This window comes from Tupaia chinensis, unplaced genomic scaffold, assembly GCF_000334495.1.
Source record: "Tupaia chinensis unplaced genomic scaffold, TupChi_1.0 Scaffold000207_1, whole genome shotgun sequence".
Taxonomy (NCBI): domain Eukaryota; kingdom Metazoa; phylum Chordata; class Mammalia; order Scandentia; family Tupaiidae; genus Tupaia; species Tupaia belangeri.
The window spans coordinates 3,990,092-4,011,833 of NW_006159682.1; positions in this window are offsets into that span (position 1 = coordinate 3,990,092).

A 21,742-nucleotide genomic window follows, 5' to 3' on the forward strand; every position below is an offset into this window, starting at 1 on the left:
TCTATGAGGTGACGGAAATTACAAGACAGACCCCTGGACACAACATATGTGAATTTGGGGAAGACACTAGCCATGGAGTGAATCAGAAGTGCCTCTGGTAAAATTTTAGGAAGTTTAAAGAAAATGTAACATATGTGAGATCATAAGAATAAAACTGAGAAAGTCTTCTGTTATTCAGTATGTAATTCTTTGTAGGTACCGGCCCCATAGCCTAGTGGTTAAAAGAGCTGGGTCCCACATGGCCAACCACAATTATAGTCCCAGACCCTACAGCTTGAAACATGTGGGCTATGTGTGAGCATGTACCCCAAATCCGAACAGGATAGAGGAATGAAGAAGGGGTTTCAGTGTGACCACATCTCATCAAGGGGGTTCTCTCTCCCTCTGCCTTGACTCCCTCTGTTTTTCTCTTTACATTACTGTCTCACTCTGGTGCGTACACATGCTCTCTGAAAATTTTACTTTTAAATTCCTTGTAGAACTAGTATGATAGAAAAACTTTCCCACGAAAAAACACTTAACATGGAAAAAAAAGGGAAAAACATAAAAAAAAAAAAAATTAAGTGAAAAATTGGGACCAGCAGATGGCATAATGGTTATGTCACTAGACTACCACGTCGTCTACTGCAGTTTAAGTCCTGGACCTGACAGCTTAAATCTCATGCCAGGTGCATGTGCATGTGTGCCCAAAACCCAATTGTGGTGTGGCCATCCCCCCTGGAGGATGTTTTCTCTCTATCTCTCTGTCACTCCATTGAGCACACATGCCCTATAGCAAAAGTCTCTTTAAAAAGAAAACAGTAAAGAATTCCCAGGTGATGATAAAGCAAAAATCTCTTCAATTTCTCAAAATTCAGGAAGTAGGGAAGGTTCAAAGCCAGAATTTGCCCTATCATTATCTACTAATCACTATTGACTTGGAGAGCAGGGATTAAAGAATTCTGTACATGAGATATTATGAAGGAGAGAAACATAGGCTTCCTAGGAATGAAAAAGGTGAAACTGGAGATAAAGGAACAACACACAGATGCATATAGGCAATACCTTCATATGGTGGAATTTTCAGATACAGAACATGAAATAAATATGGACTCCCACATGGTCAGCCACAGTTCGAGTTCCAAACTGTGGAGCTTGAGGTTTGAGACTCATGCTGGACATGAGTGTGTGTGTGTGCCTAAAATCCTGGGAGGAAAATAGAGGAGAAGAGATTGTGGCATGGTCATCCCCCTATGTCTCTGGCGAGTGCACATGCCCTATACAAAATATCTCTCACACACAAAAAAAGTCAACATATTTAAATTTAAAAATGGAATGAAGTACAGCAGGATAAACTAGTACCAAAATACAGAAACTTGAAAGACATATGGGTTCTAGGAACACAAAGCATGTGAAAATTGTCTAGCCTCACTGTCAAAGCATTTTCACAACTTGGATTATCACCATGATAAAGTTTGCTTTTTCATTTTATAAAAGGCTCTAGTTTAAAATATCAACAAGGAAAGAGAATGGGATTCAAAAGTCTACATTCACTCTTGTTGAGCTTTATTTTATTATTTATTTATTTATTATTATTATTTATACATTCAATCACTATACATCATTTAGATTTTAAAGAGAATTTACCCAGCATGATATACACCTCAGTCCAGCCCAGTTGAGAATGCTATACACATTATCATTAACAGGTAATAAACCATATCTGTGTCCCACAAATGTCTTACCTTTCTATTTTTTCCCAAAATTTCCTTTTCTACACTCTTCCCCTCCAACACTCTCGTTCCACTTTGCCTCTAGTGTCCATGACAATTTTTAATGCTTTCAGTTTAATGCTCCAGTCTTTCAGTTTCTACCATAGAGTGCAGACAGTTGGTATATGTTAAGTGGAGACATACATAGCCTGAATTACTTCACTCAGCAACAAATCTTCCATATTCGTCCATTTTCTATCAAATGCCAAGACCTTGTTTTTTATGGCTGAATAGTATTCCATGGAGTATATGTGCCACACTTTGTCAATACATTCATCTGTTTGTGGACATTTGGGTTGGTTTCATGTCTTAGCAATTATGAATAATGCTGCTATAAATATAGTTGTGCAAGCACTATTCCAACTGTCCTTTGTATAGATATCCAGGAGTGGATTTGATGGATAATATGGTAGTTCTATTTGTAGGTCTTTGAGGAATCTCCATATTATTTTCCAGAGTGACTGGACCAATTTACATTCCCACCATCAATGTAGGAGAGTTCCCCTTTCACCACATCCCCCCAGCACTTACCAATTTTTTTTTTTTTAATCTTTGCCATTCTGACTGGGGAGAAGTGGTATCTCATTGTGGTTTTGATATATATCTCTCTTATGTTGTGGGATGTTGAGTATTTTTTCACATGCTTTTTGGCTATTCATATGTCTTCCTTAGTTGTTTATTCAGCTCCTTTTCCCATCCTTTGTTTTTGTTTTTGCTTTTTTTGAGAAAGAGGTTTTTGTTATAGGGCACATGTGCTCTCCAGAAAGACAGAGACAGAAAGCAAGAAATCAGCACACAGGGGGGATGGCCACACTGTAATCCCTTCTCCTCCATTCTCCTCTAGATCTTGGGCACACACACACTTGCCCAGCATGAGTTCAAGCCACCGGGTCCAGGACTCGAACCATGGTCAACTACATGGGAGCCCAGCGACATAGCCATTACACCAACTACTGGTCCAGTCCCTTTCCTATCTTTTAATTGGGTTAATCATTTTCTTCTGGGTAAGATGCTTGAGTTCCCTGTGTATTTTGATTATCAATCCCTTATTTGATGCACAGCTAACAAAAATTCTCTCCGACTCTGAGAGTTGATTCACAATAATTACTGTGTCCTTTGCTGTGAAGAAACTCCTTAATCTGATGTAATCCCGCCTATTTTGGGGATTATTGCCTGTGCTTAGGGGTCTTGCTTAAGAAATTTTTGCCTACCCCAATGTCTCCGAGTTTCCCCCAGTATTTTCCACGAGTAGTTTTATAGTTTGCAGTCTTAAGTTTAGATCTTTGATCCACTTTGAGTTGATTTTTGTTAGTAGTGACAGAGGTTCAGATTCATCTTTTTGCAAGTGGATACTCAGTTTTTCCAGCACCATTTGCTAAAGAGGTTTTCTTTTTCCCACTGAATTGACTGGTACGCTTTGTCAAAGATCAGTTGGTTGTATATTTTGGGGTTTATTTCTGGGACCTCTACTCTGTTCTATTGGTCCTCATGTCTATTTTTGTGTCAATACCATTTTTTTTAAGATTATTTATTTAACTCCATTTGTTGTTATTATTATTATTATTAATTTGATTGGACAGAGACAGAGAGAGAGAGAGAGACAGGGAAAGCAAGCTACCAGGTCCAAGACTTGAACCATGGTCAGCCATGTGGGAATCCAGCACCTTTAACCACCACACCACCTGCTGGCCCCCCATGTTGTTTTGATTATCACAGGTTTATAATATATTCTGGAGTCAGGAAGTGAGATGCCACCCACTCCATTCTTCTTGCACAGGATGACTTTGGCAATATGGGGTCTTTTATGTTTCCAGACAAATTCTATGATTATCTTTTCTAGATCCGTGAAGAATGTCTCTTGTAATTTTATAGGGATTGCATTAAATATGTAGATTAATTTGGGTAGGATTGTCATTTTGATTATATTAATTCTGCCAATCCAGGAACATGGGATGTCGTTCCACTTTTTTGTGTCCTTTTTGATTTCTTTGTTAAGGTTTCATAGTTTTCCTTATAGAGATCATTGACTTTCATGGTTAGTTTTATTCTTATGTATTTTATAATTCTTGTGGCTATGGTAAATGATATTACTTTCTTCAGTTCTGTCTCTGTTTGTTGTTTGTGTATAGAAATGCTATAGATTTTTATAAGTTAATTATGTATCCTGCTACTTTAATGTATGCATTTATTATTTCAAAAAGTTTTTTCATGAATACTACTGGGTCTTCTATGTATACAATCATGTTATCTGCAAACAGAGGTAATTTCTGCAGGGGTATGGATCTGTAAACAGAAGATAACTCTTCTTTTCCCTATTGGAATGCCTTTTATTTCATTCACTTGTCTTATCACATTGGCATGGACTTCCTGTACTATATTGAATAGGAGCAGAGAAAGTGAGCAGTCTTGTCTTGTACCAGTTTTTAGTGGAAAAGCTTTCAGCTTTTCCCCATTCAGTATAATGTTAGCTATAGATTTTTCACAGATGGCTTTTAATATGCTGAGAAACAATTCTTCTATGCCAATTTTACTAAAAGTCTTCATAAAAAAGGAATGTTGTACATTGTCAAATACTTTTTCCACATCCGTTGAAATGATCATATGGTTTTTACCTCTCTTTCTGTTAATATGGTATAGTATTACACTTACAGTTTTGCATATGTTGAACTACCCCTGAATCCCTGGAGTAAAATCTACCTGGTTTTGATGAATAATCTTTTTTATATGCTGTTGAACATAGTTAGCATTTGGTTGAGAATTTTTGCATCCATACTCATTAAAAATATAAGTCTATAGTTTTCATTTTCTGTAATATCCTTATCTGTTTGGGGAATGAGGGTAAGGAAGTTTTCATAGAATGGATTTGGAAAAGTTCCTTCCTTTTGGATCCCTAGAAACAGTTTGAGTAGCATGGGGGTTACCTTTTTAAAATTTTTGTAAAATTCAACAGTGAAGTTATTGGGACTTTTCTTTATTGAGAGGTTGTTATGGATTTATTCACTCTCTATTTTCAACAACACTAATTATTCGAGCAGTTCAAGAAACCTGAATGACTCAGAATAGAAATGTAGCATTAAAAGGAAATTCAAGGACTCCAATGAAGTGTATCAGAAAATCGAAATTGTGTCTTTACTAAAGGAGTCTATTTAGTATCACAAAGGGATGGAGGAACCTAATGCAATTTTGGTGAACAGATAAAGGGTTTACATGATTTCTTTTATCAGCTTCCTAATTGTTCTTCCATGACAACAAGGAAAAAGGATAATTTGTAATTCCCTGATACAACTTTTTGTGAACTGGTCCTAGTTAAACAGTTACCTTCTCCCATTCAGAGTACTCTAATAGTAGAGCTAAAATTGATCTGAAGTCATATCTAAAGATCCTTTGTTAGACACGGATGTGTCTCTCAAGAAAAATTCTCTCCTTTTTTTCCCAGTAATAGCATCTCTTAAGAAATGAAACTGAGGGCCCAGCAGGTGGTGTGGTGGTTAAGGATGCTGGACTCCCATGTGGCCTACTGTGGTTCAGGTCCTAGACCTGGCAGCTTGTTTTCTCACTTTCCCTGTCTCTCTTTCTCTCACTTTGTCCCTCTCTGGTCAAATTTAAAATAAATAAATAAATAAATAAATAAATAAAGTTAAATAAAATATTTTTTAAAAAAAGAAGAAGAATGAAATGAAACCAAAAAATTTCTCTGGTCTCTGCTAAACATTGTCAGACCAAACAAGTTCTTTTTCTCAAGGTTAACAGCTTTGGTGTTAGGTATTCTTTCCTGTACCTATATTAAACAACTGAAACAAGTAACAATAACTTAGCCATGGACTCTAGGAAATACTAACTCCTGAGGGGTAAGACTGTAAATGAATTAAAGTAGCTTAACAAGATTAATGACTGGAGAAGAAGGGAATCAAGGAGGAAATAGAGGCAAGACATTTATGGGACACAGAAATGGATGATTATCTGTTGATAACATGTATGGTATCTTCAACTGGATTGGTGGGAAGTGTATTCATGTTGGGTGAATTCACTTTACAAGTTGTAGTGCTGTATAGTGATTGAATGTATAAAATAAATTTAAAATTTTTAAAATGTAATCATCAAAATAGTAGATGAAATCTCCCCCCATCCAATTCCTCTTTCTGAAAAAATAGACAATCTACTGCTTAGAGAACCATTTAAAAGTTTTTAAATGCCCCCTAGTGCCCTAATAAGCAAGTGGAAAGGCTGTGACTAGGGGAAAAAACAACAACAACATCAACAAAAAAGATTAATGACTGGCTCCCCAGTACTCACTTCAAACTTTCACCTTTCTATGCTCCCTAATTCAAAACTATTACCCTCTAGTCACTTCATCACCTTGTAAGACCTACCTTAAAATCAGTGAGTGGAGGCCCTTAAACACTATAAATATCTCCCCCTAATATCGTCTTAGAATACTATTAATACTCTGTCAAGATGATATTCTCACTTAACAGGTGCAGTTCTATTAAAATTTCACTTTCTTTGATCAACAGTTTTTCTAGATCTTTTAGGGGGTTGATGATCCATACCCCTGACTATTAACTGGTACACAGTTACCAAGTGAAAGATATGTGAGTGGTCTTCGAAGAGTTCATGGAAAGTGTGTATTACAAAAAACTATGCATGGATTTAAATTTTTTTGCTCCAAAATAAACTCATACTTTCTTTTTTAGTTGTTTTTTGTTTGTTTCTTTGTTTGTTTTGCGAAAGGGCACATGACATCAAAGCTCAAAGAATCCTCTGTTCGTTATGCTAAGACCACCACACCATCTTCAAAACATATGATGTATAAAGAGGCATGTAGGACCTTATGTACATGTCCATCAGAAATCCAATCTCCCTGGGCCCAAAGGCCAATCCAAAGGACATTCAACTCATTCCTCATTCTAACAACAACCTCATCAAAAACAATTTGGCCTCAGATGGATTTGAGACTTTCCTTTGTCTCCCATCTTGTTTTTCCAAAATTTGCTATAGGGCACATGAGCTCACAAGAGAGAGAGAAACAGAGGAAAAGTAAAATATCAAGCCACCAGTCCAGGATTCAAACCATGGTCGACCATGTGGGAGTTCAACACCTCAACTACTATGGCCCTTCTGGCCCCAATACCTACCATGTTTTAAATATCTCCCTTAGCATCTGACATTTCCCTTTTCCCCAGAAACTTAATATGATCTAAATTATACATGTTGACAGTGGTTCATAGTTTATAAAGTGATTTCACTTTATTTCATTTCATTTTCTCCCTAGCCAGCCACATTGGTGAAAACAATTCTTCCTTGATAGAACCAAGCCACAGTACTCACCTGGTATGACAATACTTGCCCTTTTCTCTTGATCATTGACTGGGTTGTAAAAGCAGCAAGTCACAGGACCATGGGTATTGTTCTCAAGAAGAACACTCATCTTCAGGTATAACAATCCTGCTCTATCCTGAGAGGAAGATTTTAATAAATGTGGAATCACATTCCCCCTGATGTCTTTCCACTCCATCTGGGCTTGTGGGAACCATCCTCCTGAGTTACACTCCACTATGAACCCTCCTGTTTTGGGTACTTCAATGTTAATCTGTATTTCTGAGCCTAGAGCTGGAGAGAGGAAAAAGAAATGAAGTTATAATTATTGGTGTGGACTCAAGAATTGAGACATGGGGGCTAGAGAGTGTCACAGGGGTAAAATACAGTGTTTTTCAGGTATAACACTCTGAAAGGCTGACCCATGTGGAAAGGTTCTGGATTCACATCCAGGGGATATCCCTGAGTACACTTGGCATGCATGCATGCCCCGAACCCCCGCACGTGTGCCCATGACGATCCTGGAGTTATCTAAAGCTGGCAATGGATCACGGTATCAAGACCCTTTTGGGGTGCTAACAGGTGGTATGTTGGCTAAAGGTCCTGGACTCCCACATGGCTGACTGTGATTCAAGCCCTGGGCCTGATGGCTTGCTTTCTCACTTCCCCTCTCTCTCTCTCTCTCTGTCTCTCTTTGATCTAACTGGAAAATAATAATAAATAAAGTTAAATAAAAAAATGTTTTAAACAGAGGACCCCATTGGAGGTGCTCTCTTTTACTCTCTCTCTTTATCTCTGTCTTTCTTACTCATGAAATAAATAAACTTAAAAAAAATAATTTATAAGTAAATGGGCCCTCTCATTTTATGTAGCCTGCTAAATCTGCCATGAGTGTAACAAGAATGGTCACAATTAGGCAAAGTTAATACTTCAATCCAAAACCAAGCTGATAGGATGTTACATTAACTAAAAAAGAAGTGACTGATAAATTAGACTTTATGAAAGTTAATAATGTTTGCTCATCAAAAGGCAACTATATAGGATGAAAAAGTAGGCTACAAACTAAAATCAAAATCAAAAATTGACAATATATCTGAAAAAGAAGTGTCCAAAATATATTTTAAAATACTCTAACACAATAAGCCAGGCAAATGTAGTTGTCATTGTTTTGTTTTGGTTTGGTTTGGTTTTTATGGGCAAAATATTTGAAGAGGTATCTAATTTAAAACCTTTCCAGATGACCAATAAGTATGCAAAGATGGTCAACATCACCAGTGAACCGAGGAAATCTCAGTGAGATACCTCTTTATCCTCACTTGAATGTTTGAAACGAACAGGTATGGGACTGGATCACCAAGAGTTTGAGATCCTGTATAGCAAGTTATCCTGTATGACTGGCTTCAGGATTGTAAATTGGTTCAACCTCTTCAGAAAATGTTTTTTTTTTACCTACTAAAGTTAAGCATATACTTTAAGCATATCACACCTAGTTATATACATAATAGAAATAATTACTAATGCCAAGACAAAATATGACCAAGAATATTGATGACAGTAGTATTCCTAATATCCCCAAACAGAAATTAACTCAAATTTCCATTCATAGGACAGAAAACTACACAGAAATGCAAAGGAATGTACTCTGCCACTCACATCATTAATGAGTAACGGTGAGCAATTGTACAAAGAAATGTATAGTTCCATTTATATCAAGTCTAGAAAAGCTACAACTAATCCATTAGTGATTGAAATTAGAATAATGGAGACTCAGCAGAGGGAGAGTGGTGTTCAAGAAGGGGCAAGATGGAACATTTTGAAGTGCTGGAAATAGTCACTATCTTGATCTGAGGGATAATTTAATGTATTTCCTATATGTAAAAATGTAGTGAGCCATGCACTTACGAGTTGTGCACTTTACTGTATGTAAAGCATAGTTCAACACAAAAAGAAAATAAAGTAATAAATCCAAGCTAGAACCAAATTTAACTATATGTCTCCATATCTATCTTCGCTGTTTTAAAATTTGCATCTTCTTGAGCAGAGGAACTGAATCAAGTTCTTTTGGGGATAGAACAGTACATGAATAATAAATAAATGTAATTTTTTGGAGTGGTTTTTGCTATAGGGCACGTGTGCTCGCCAGAAAGACATAGAGAGACAGAAAGCGAGAAATCACTCTCCCCTTCCCCGCCGGGGAAATGGCCCTGACACAATCCCTTCTCTTCTATTCTCCTCTCGAGATCTTGGGCGGGCATGCATGCACATGCGACCGGCTTGAGTTTAAGCCACCAGGTCCGGGACTTGAACTGCGGTCGACTACATGGGAGTCCAGTGACACAGCCATTATTCCAACTGCTGGTCCCAATAAATGCAATTTTTATAAACAGAAATTATGTGTTTTGATTTGGAGCTGCCAGTAATGATAATGAGGACATTCGAACCAACCTTCCCACTGAAGACAATCCAAAAAGCGGATGCAATACAAAAAGCACCTCTTAAAATTAAATTTAAAATCTAACAAGATAAGGAGTCACTAGAAGTGCTGAACAGAAAAATGATTGGAATTCGGGGAAGTTTTCTGCCCTGACAGCAATTACTTGTCAAAGAAGGCAGCTAATGACCCTGAGTATCCTTTCGAGAACTTATGGGAATAAAAGAGGATCAGAATATTGATGCTCAAAACAGTAAAGATACAGGTGGATCAACCCCATGTCCCAAGGAGACCTTAGCAGATTTCCTAGTCAGTTAGAAAATAATGAGCAAGGAGCAATATGTGGGATGACCAAGTCTGGAGATCCAATGTACCATGTGAGGTCTGTAGTTAACAAAATAATATTCTCAGAGATTTCTGCTAAATTAGTAGGTTTAAGCTCCTCTTCCCCCCACACACACACAATGAGTAACTGCAAAATGATGGTGTATTAAGTTGTCTCACATAGTAACAATTTTCTATATAAATACATACATATATCCCAAATCTATCCAACTTATTTTTCAAATTCAATTATTATCATAATTTCTAAGAAAATATAATTTTATGAATTATAAAATTGCTATAGTAAATGACTAAGTTACTTTATATAAATATATATATATATATATATTTATATGGCAGAAGACACACTGGTCCTATCTTAGGAAATACAAATTATAAATGATATGTGATAAGTATATATGTGTGTGTGTGTGTATTTATCATTAATAAAGAAAAAATATTTAAAAACTCAATAGTAAAACTGGCAAAGATAATAAACTGGCAAAAATTATCAGAAACAAAAAAGTTAGTATCCATTGGAAAAATACAAATTTACTATTAATAAGGGAAATCAAAACAAAAATCAACTTTACAAGGTTAAAAACATGATAAAACCAAATATCAGTTTAAATATAACTTTTACATTAAGTAATTTTAGTGAGCAATTTGTCAAATTAATTTGAAGACATTTATACACAAGATCTAGCAACTTAACTCCTAGTTGTGAATCTTGAAGTAACTCTCATACACAAATATTACAGAATAACATAGAGACAGGAATCTACCTACTACTTTAATGTCCATCAATAATGAAATAGATAAACTAACAGTCATGTTTGTGGATAGAACAAACCTCCCCAACTGATACTGGGTACTGTTCATGGCCTGTCAGGAACTAGGCTATAGAGCATGAGGTGAGTGGAGGGTGAGCAAGGTGAGTGGAAGGTAAGCGAGCCAAGCCTCACCTGTATTTACAGCCTCTCCCCATCACTCATATCACCACCTAAGCTCCATCTCCTGTCAGGACAGCGGGGCATTAGGTGAACATAAACCCTACTGTGCATAAACCCTACTGTGAACTGTACACATGAGGGACCTAGGATACATTCTCTCATAGACCGCCATCCCACCCTGCAGCCCTGACCATGAACAAACTGTCTTCCACAAAACTGGTCCCTGCTACTAAAAAGATTGGGGCCACTAAAACAGAAAATTATACTGTGGTTTAAAAGAGTAAATTGTCTTTACTTGAATGTATATGGTATATTGATTGAGATCAATACTAAAATACTGAATATAGTTGGATTAGTAGAACATATATAATGATGTTATTTATTTATTTATTTATTTATTTATTTTGGAGAGTTTTTTGCTATAGGGCACAGGTGTTCACCAGACAGAGACAGAAAGCAAGAAATCACCCCCCAGGGGGGATGGCCATGCCACAATCCCTTCTCCTCCATTCTCCTCTCAGGATCTTGGTATGCATACACACATGCCCAGTGTGAGTTTAAGCCACTGGGTCCAGGACTCAAACCAAGGTCGATTACATGGGAGTCCAGTGACATAGCCATTATGCCAACTGCTGGTCCCATGGTATAACATTTTTAAAATGCACAAAATATCATTATCTATTTTTATAGTGCCTATCATAAACCAAAAGAGGAGAGATATAATATGATTTTAGTGTTTACTTCTTGGAAAGGAGAAAGGTGATTGGCATAGCTGAGTAAAAGGTGACTTAAACTTGGTTTGAAAGGAAAGTTAACAGTCTCAGTTATACTATTCTTTACATTCTAAAAATAAATTATACTGTATTATATTAAAAAGTTAAAAATTTTCTAAAATGCCTCAAGGGCCCACATTCCTTACCAAGGAAACGTGGAAATGACACTTCTACATCCTTACCTGCCACCCTAAGATCCATGATAGCCTCTTCATAGGCGTCATCAGCTTTAAAGAAACAGTGGTACTGTCCACCATCAAAAACACTGACATTATAGATTCTGAGGGTCACTTTGCCCTCTCCCAGGGCATCCTTCAGGAACACTGTGCGATTCATATAGTCCTGGGAGCTTTCTCCAGAATGTTCTTTCCCCTCCTCATACAGGTAAACCAGCTGGGAATGGTGATCCCGAAACCAGCCCACCTTCATTCGCTGTGCACTCTGTGGTGGGGAAAGCTGGCAGCTGAATTCAGCCTCCTTGCCTACCATGACCACCTGGTGACTCTTAGAGCTCCTCACAGTGAACTGCTCTATGGAGGAAGTAGAAAACAAAGGATTTAGTCTGGAGTTCCTATGGAATGATCCACGTAGATCCCTTTGCTCTGGGCACATTGGCCATCTTTCTGGTTCTTGATGCCAAGTCCTTTCTGATTTTGAAACTTTGCTGTCAGAGGTATCTTCACTCTGACATCAGTGTTCTTCCCTCAGACCTTCCCACAGCTATCTCCTTCTTGTCACTCATGCCCCATCTTAAATGCTAATTCCTTGGAGAAAAGTTTTATGACCACCCACTCAACACTTCCCCTACTTCATACACCTAAATGCATCTCTACAGCATATATCATTACATGATATTGTCTTTTTAATTCATTTTCTTCATTTTTTTATGGCCCATAATATGTAACTCATGCAACAGAAGACTGTCTTATTCCTTTTTGTATTTCTAGTGCATAAAACATTGCCCCAACATCATATTAATTCCATAAATATTTAAAGAATGAATGGAGAGACCAGCAGTTGGCGAAATGGTATGTTGCTGGACTCGCATGTAGTCAACTGTGGTTCAAGTCATGGACCCAGTGGCTTAAACTCACACCAGGTGCGTGTGTGTGTGTGTGCCCAAGATCCCGAGAGGAGAATGGAGGAGAAGGGATTGCAGTGTGGCCATCCCCCCTGGAGGGTGATTTCTTGCTTTCTGTCTCTGTCTCTCTCTGTCTTTTTGGCAAGCACACACACCATATAGCAAAACTTCTCTCTAAAATTAAAAAAAAAAAAACAGGAATGGAGATGGTCCCATTGTTGAAAAGAGGAGTGTGGATCACAATTGCTGAGCAACAGCTTTAAAAATACACCAGTTTGGGGTAGGTTAAAAACAACCACACATTTTTTGATGCTCCATTCTTGAAAAGAAAGAGTCTGTGTCCCTTTCTGTTGAATCTATATGCTCTGTGATTTACTGTTGTTGTTATTGTTCAGGAGAATATGACAGAAGACACACTGGGCTTGTCTTAGGAAACAAGCATCTTTTCCTTCCTTCCTTCCTTCTTTTCTTCTTGCCTTCCTTCCTCTATTCTTTCTTTCTCTTTTTAGTGTGGCAATCTTCTGAATGCCCTGAGATGTCTACCCTGAGACCACTGTAGCAGAAAGTCTTCGTGTAAACATGCCATTTGACAATTTAGCTAACCTCAGCCTTGCAACCTACTCAATCAAAATGCCAGACACAAGAGTGAAACCACCTTGGACTCTCTAGGTCTTTCCACCCACCAGCTGAATACAGCAAGTGACTCCAGTCTAAGTTGCATGAGCAGAGGAGGCACCCAGCTGAGCACTGGCCACAATTTCTGACCCACAAAATTGTGAGCTATAAACTGGTTGTTTTAAACCACAAATGTTTGAAAGAATTTGTTTTGAGCCTATAGATAACTATAATGCAACTCCTTCCATATTCTTAATGTTGACTTTTCTCAACAATACCAAATTCATTCTGATCTACGCCAAGAATGCTTACCTCTCTCACCATAAAGAATCTGAATTATCAAACTTAGTGGCCCACTGCCCTAAGAAAAATTTGTGAACAGTTCCCACTCACACCAACTTCTTTATTTAGGGTCTAATAAACTTATAGTTAATAGGATCACAAAAGTTATGGTTTGTATTACTAAATTTAGTAAATGTATTTATTAGAATTTTTCAGTGAGAATTGGAGCAACCTAAGGGGAGATGTTAGACATTTGTCCATCTCTTCTTTTAAGCACATCACTGCAACACTGTGGCATGTGGTTGGAGGTGAGAAAGAAAATAATTAAATTAACTTTTCTCAATCCTAAGTTTTTTGTTTTTTGTTTGTTTGTTTGTTTGTTTTGTGCTATAGGGCAATGCACTCACCAGTCAAAATTCACAGAGAAAGAGAATGGTGGTTGCCTGGCATTGCTGCCAGGGGATATAAAGCTTCAGTTTTACAAGATAAAGAGGAATTCTGGAGATATAAGAGATGGTGGTGATGGTTGCATAGCAATATAAATGTACCTAATACCCCTGAACTGTGTACCTAAAAAGTTGTAATTGTGATTTTTGCATTGTGTGTATTATATCACAATAAAACATGCTGACAGGGACAACCATTAAGAATAAAAAGATGGTCCTAAGTGTTTTTTTAAAAATGCAGAAAGAGAAGGAGAGGGAAAGTGAGAAATCACCCCCCGGGGAAATGGCCATGCCCTAATCCCTTATCTTCCATTCTCTTTTTGGGATTTGGGGCGCACACACACACACACACACACACACACACTTGGTGTGTTTTTCAAGTTGCCAGTTCTGGGATTTAAACTGTGTAGTTGGCTATGTAGAATCCAGTGCCTTAACCACCATGTTACCTTACCCAGAAGCTCTTTTAATACTCATTTTTGCCCTCAAAACCAGAACCAAAGGGTAGAATCTGAGGACTGGCAAAGAGACACTTGCTTGTTTTCTTTAGTGTCATTTACCACTGTTATCTTTCTTTATAGATGTGATGTATCATAAAAAACAAATATCCCTACCTGAGGTGAGCACTAACTTTAAGAGAAGCATGGTCACTAAGTATCCAAGTAAAGAGGAAGTTGCAGACTCCATAACACCTGGAAAATGAAAAAGCAATTGTGGGATCAGGTAGCAAAAACCATGGTAACACAGGAGAAAACAAAGAGAGACCATTTTGAACTCTTATCTTTTGAGAAGTTTCTGTTTGATATGCAACCAAATGACTTAGTCAAACCATAGTTATCAGAGACACCAAGATGATCTCTTGTCCCCTTTTCTTCTTGTGCATCTACCTTGGCTCATTGCCTTGATCGGAGTAGCTGTGGTAGATAAGGCACAAAGGGTGTACTGAATCCAGGTTGTTATGCACGTCCCCACATCTACTCAGCCCCATCTTGCTCTTGACCCAAGCTACTTGTTCATTGGAGAACCCTAGCTGCTGCCACCAGTTGCCTCATTTCCTGTTGCAAATAAGTGTTGCCTTCTCCTGCGAAGGAAAGAATGGTTTTATCAAAACATCTGTAATCTCATTATTAGGGGCATGGTCTGACTGGATTGGATCCACAAACTTCTGGCTCCTCCCACTATTTGCATATTCAAATCCACATCATGGAGGTAAGACATGGATTCCACAGTAACTCTCCAGAGGGACTGAATAAAATAAATCATATGCAAAAGTGTGCTAAATGCCTCTGAGGTAAATTTGAATCATTCATATCAGAAAATAGAAAGAACAGAACTAGTAAAAGCCTCTTTTTTCTTGCTTTATATTCTGATTTCCCCCCTCATTTTTGCTGCCTATAATTAAACAGTCTCTTTCCAAGAAGTGTTAGTAATTAGTTTAGGCACAGGCTCCTTTTCCAAGGATATCAAATAAGAAACAAAGACACTGCTAAGACATGGAGGTATTTGTTGTCTTGGATTGAGAGGCACATATTTGCTTTAATACATTCAGTATCTGAAATATCTCAAATATGTCAATCAGTAAAATGGAATGCATACATGAAAAATATAAGTGGTGTAATTTCGTGATGAGATTTGTGCTTAAAACACAAAAATATAAATTAATGTACCCAAGGAGAAAGAAGTTAAAGGTTAGATGTCTCTTTTGCCTTTTCTTATTTTTTTAAAAATATTTTATTTAAGTTTATTTATTTATTTTTATTTGATCAGAGAGGGACAGAGTGAGAGAGAGAGAGAGAGAGAGAGAGGGAAAGTGAGAAAGCAAGCCGCCAGGCCTGGGACTTGAACAGCAGGGGGCCATGTGGGAGCCCAGCATTCTTAACCACCACACCACCTGCCAGTCCCCAGGTTAGATGTCTCTTGCAATAGTTTAATCTACTCATTAAAAAGAAAGTGAGATCAAAAAGAATGTGAAAGGTGAAAGCAATGCTAAATGGTTAAGCATGGAAGACAATATTTACAAAACTTCGAATGATAAAGGGTTCATATTGTAAATACCTATTAATTTTTTTTAGTTATACAAATTACTTTTAAGGCAGATAGCCAGTAGAAAAATAAGCAAGAGAACTGAATAGTCACAGTACAGAAAATACTCAAGTAGGAGTAAATATAGAAAAAGTTGTAGAACCTCTTTAAGAATAATTAAAATATGCATTAAAAACCACAATTCAGGCCCAAAGTGGTGGTGGTATGCTAGTTGAGACCACATGGGAGGCCCAGGTTTGATTCTTGTTTCAACCTAAAGGCAGTGGCATGTCCCTGTAATTCCAGTGAGTTGGGGAGGTTGAGTCAGGAGAATTCTGAACTGGAGGCCGGTCTGGACAACACAGTGAGACCTTACCTGAAAGAACTGGGTATAGTGAAGCACACTGTGGTTCTAGCTACTCAGAAGGCTGAGGCCAGAACGGATATAACACTAAGTTTTGATGAGGATATAGTATAATGTAGTATGTGTGGCATTTCTCATGCGCACAATTGGTGAAAGTGTAATAGGTAGGACAATATTTGAAAGCACTTTAGCATTCTCTATTAGAATTGAAGATAAGCATAGTCTATGATCCAATCATTTTACTTCTGGGTATATGATCAGTGGAAATACAGGCAAAGATATATAAGAAGTGTACAATAAAGTTAATTATAGCATTTTGGGAAATAATTAAACTGGAAACAATGCAATCATACTTAGCAATAAACTTATACACACGAGTCAAAACTATGTCTGTATCCAACAAAAATTTTACAAGCACAATGCTGATAATCAATCTTGTATTAATTAACTTCTCAAAATCTCATCTCGAGGATAATTTAGCTTAATATTCTTTGGTGATTTCTTCATAGAAAATTATATTTTTTCTGAGTAATATTTACTCTGTTTCTTTATTAAAAAGTCAACAAAAATATAAAGTTTTCAGAAATAAATCTAACACAGGTGGCATGATGATTAAGGTGCTAGACTTCCACATGGCTGACTGCAGTTAGAGTCTTGCACCTGATGGCTTGAAAATCATACCAAGTGCATATGCACGTATATCCAAAATCCCAGGGGGAGAAGGGATCGCATCATGGCCATTCCCCTGGGGGATGATTTCTCACTTTCTCTCACTCTGCCGAGCACATGAACTATATGGCAAAAACAAAAAATAAAATAAAAAAGAAAGAAAGAAATGTAATGTAACAAATATGCAAACCTTCTACTAAGGAAACAATGACACTATTGAAAGACATCATATTAGAATTTAGATATCATCCATTTATCCATCAATAGACACTTAGGTTGATCCCATAATGTAATTATCTTGAATAATGCTGGAGGAACACATAACTGCAGGTATCTCTTTCACATATTTATTTCATTTCTTTTAGATACACAATCAGTAATATGATTACTAGAACATATGATAGTTCTGATTTGAAGGTTTTTGAGAACGCTACTTACTGTTTTCCATAATGGCTACACTAAGTTACCTTCCCACCTATTAAATTCATCATAAAGAAAATAAAATGACAAGTCCTATTCTGGAAGAAAATATTTAGACCCATAGTAATCACAAAGGATCATTGTCTAAAATATACAATTTACTCCTTGTACAGGTTGTTAATTGTCTCTTTATAAACATTGTCTCTGTCTTCTTATGGAACATGCAATGATACTGAAGGAAATATGTATAATCCAAATAAAGACTATATTTTTCAGATTTATCATAACTAGGGGAGACTATAGTGCTAGTATCTGGTCAATGGGATGTAAATGTAATGTAATTAAATACCATTTAATGAGAAATGCAAGGAACTTTCTTTGACCCCTAAAGGCAAAAGACAAACCTTTCCTATCTTTCTTCCCCCACCCCCGCCAGAGGGCTACACCTCACGTGTACCTTAAACCTTGAAGTAGAAGTCAAGGCTGAGGTGATAGAGTAGCATATAAAACAGAAGGAGCTTGAGTGGTTAATTTTATGAAACTGCCCCACCAGGCAGTGGGATTCTATCCGTGCTAGAATTCCACATGACTGACCATGGTTCAAGTCCCAGAACTGGCAGCTTGCTTTCTCACTTCCTCTTAATCTATCTCTCTCACTCACTCTGTCTCTCTCTAGTCCAATTGAAATAAATAAATAAAGTTAAATAAAAGTAATAATTCTTTAAAAAAAAAGAATGTAAAAGAAAATTATCTTTGGGGACCTGCAGATGGCATAATGGTTATAATGTTGGACTCCCATAGAGTTGACTGCAGTTTGAGTCCCAGACCCTGACTTAAAACTCACGCTGGGTATGTGTATGTGTGTGCATGCCCAAAATCCCCAGAGGAGAATGGAGGAGAGGGATTCCAGTGTGGCCATGCCCCTGAGGGATAATTTCTTGTTTTCTGTCTCTCTCTCCAACAAGCGCATGTACCCTATAGCAAAAATCTCTCTAAAAAAAATAAGAAAATCACCTTGACTCTTTTATCTTGTGTAATGATAAATCTTAAAAGTGCCTTTTTTTATATGTGGAGGTATTTGTTGTCTTGGATTGAGAGGCACATATTTGCTTTAATACATTCAGTATCTGAAATATCTCAAATATGTCAATCAGTAAAATGGAATGCATACATGAAAAATATAAGTGGTGTAATTTCGTGATGAGATTTGTGCTTAAAACACAAAAATATAAATTAATGTACCCAAGGAGAAAGAAGTTAAAGGTTAGATGTCTCTTTTGCCTTTTCTTATTTTTTTAAAAATATTTTATTTAAGTTTATTTATTTATTTTTATTTGATCAGAGAGGGACAGAGTGAGAGAGAGAGAGAGAGAGAGAGAGGGAAAGTGAGAAAGCAAGCCGCCAGGCCTGGGACTTGAACAGCAGTGGGCCATGTGGGAGCCCAGCATTCTTAACCACCACACCACCTGCCAGTCCCCAGGTTAGATGTCTCTTGCAATAGTTTAATCTACTCATTAAAAAGAAAGTGAGATCAAAAAGAATGTGAAAGGTGAAAGCAATGCTAAATGGTTAAGCATGGAAGACAATATTTACAAAACTTCGAATGATAAAGGGTTCATATTGTAAATACCTATTAATTTTTTTTAGTTATACAAATTACTTTTAAGGCAGATAGCCAGTAGAAAAATAAGCAAGAGAACTGAATAGTCACAGTACAGAAAATACTCAAGTAGGAGTAAATATAGAAAAAGTTGTAGAACCTCTTTAAGAATAATTAAAATATGCATTAAAAACCACAATTCAGGCCCAAAGTGGTGGTGGTATGCTAGTTGAGACCACATGGGAGGCCCAGGTTTGATTCTTGTTTCAACCTAAAGGCAGTGGCATGTCCCTGTAATTCCAGTGAGTTGGGGAGGTTGAGTCAGGAGAATTCTGAACTGGAGGCCGGTCTGGACAACACAGTGAGACCTTACCTGAAAGAACTGGGTATAGTGAAGCACACTGTGGTTCTAGCTACTCAGAAGGCTGAGGCCAGAACGGATATAACACTAAGTTTTGATGAGGATATAGTATAATGTAGTATGTGTGGCATTTCTCATGCGCACAATTGGTGAAAGTGTAATAGGTAGGACAATATTTGAAAGCACTTTAGCATTCTCTATTAGAATTGAAGATAAGCATAGTCTATGATCCAATCATTTTACTTCTGGGTATATGATCAGTGGAAATACAGGCAAAGATATATAAGAAGTGTACAATAAAGTTAATTATAGCATTTTGGGAAATAATTAAACTGGAAACAATGCAATCATACTTAGCAATAAACTTATACACACGAGTCAAAACTATGTCTGTATCCAACAAAAATTTTACAAGCACAATGCTGATAATCAATCTTGTATTAATTAACTTCTCAAAATCTCATCTCGAGGATAATTTAGCTTAATATTCTTTGGTGATTTCTTCATAGAAAATTATATTTTTTCTGAGTAATATTTACTCTGTTTCTTTATTAAAAAGTCAACAAAAATATAAAGTTTTCAGAAATAAATCTAACACAGGTGGCATGATGATTAAGGTGCTAGACTTCCACATGGCTGACTGCAGTTAGAGTCTTGCACCTGATGGCTTGAAAATCATACCAAGTGCATATGCACGTATATCCAAAATCCCAGGGGGAGAAGGGATCGCATCATGGCCATTCCCCTGGGGGATGATTTCTCACTTTCTCTCACTCTGCCGAGCACATGAACTATATGGCAAAAACAAAAAATAAAATAAAAAAGAAAGAAAGAAATGTAATGTAACAAATATGCAAACCTTCTACTAAGGAAACAATGACACTATTGAAAGACATCATATTAGAATTTAGATATCATCCATTTATCCATCAATAGACACTTAGGTTGATCCCATAATGTAATTATCTTGAATAATGCTGGAGGAACACATAACTGCAGGTATCTCTTTCACATATTTATTTCATTTCTTTTAGATACACAATCAGTAATATGATTACTAGAACATATGATAGTTCTGATTTGAAGGTTTTTGAGAACGCTACTTACTGTTTTCCATAATGGCTACACTAAGTTACCTTCCCACCTATTAAATTCATCATAAAGAAAATAAAATGACAAGTCCTATTCTGGAAGAAAATATTTAGACCCATAGTAATCACAAAGGATCATTGTCTAAAATATACAATTTACTCCTTGTACAGGTTGTTAATTGTCTCTTTATAAACATTGTCTCTGTCTTCTTATGGAACATGCAATGATACTGAAGGAAATATGTATAATCCAAATAAAGACTATATTTTTCAGATTTATCATAACTAGGGGAGACTATAGTGCTAGTATCTGGTCAATGGGATGTAAATGTAATGTAATTAAATACCATTTAATGAGAAATGCAAGGAACTTTCTTTGACCCCTAAAGGCAAAAGACAAACCTTTCCTATCTTTCTTCCCCCACCCCCGCCAGAGGGCTACACCTCACGTGTACCTTAAACCTTGAAGTAGAAGTCAAGGCTGAGGTGATAGAGTAGCATATAAAACAGAAGGAGCTTGAGTGGTTAATTTTATGAAACTGCCCCACCAGGCAGTGGGATTCTATCCGTGCTAGAATTCCACATGACTGACCATGGTTCAAGTCCCAGAACTGGCAGCTTGCTTTCTCACTTCCTCTTAATCTATCTCTCTCACTCACTCTGTCTCTCTCTAGTCCAATTGAAATAAATAAATAAAGTTAAATAAAAGTAATAATTCTTTAAAAAAAAAGAATGTAAAAGAAAATTATCTTTGGGGACCTGCAGATGGCATAATGGTTATAATGTTGGACTCCCATAGAGTTGACTGCAGTTTGAGTCCCAGACCCTGACTTAAAACTCACGCTGGGTATGTGTATGTGTGTGCATGCCCAAAATCCCCAGAGGAGAATGGAGGAGAGGGATTCCAGTGTGGCCATGCCCCTGAGGGATAATTTCTTGTTTTCTGTCTCTCTCTCCAACAAGCGCATGTACCCTATAGCAAAAATCTCTCTAAAAAAAATAAGAAAATCACCTTGACTCTTTTATCTTGTGTAATGATAAATCTTAAAAGTGCCTTTTTTTATATGAGTTGAGATTATATGATTGTATAGTTTACTGTTATTCTTTATACTGAAAAAATATAATATTTATATCTATTTAATATGTACTTTAAAGTTTTCTTAAATAGGATACAAGAAAACTAAAGGCAAGCATTTTAAGGCTGAAAGCCAACTTCCCAAAATTGTTCAAAACCTCGGTTCCT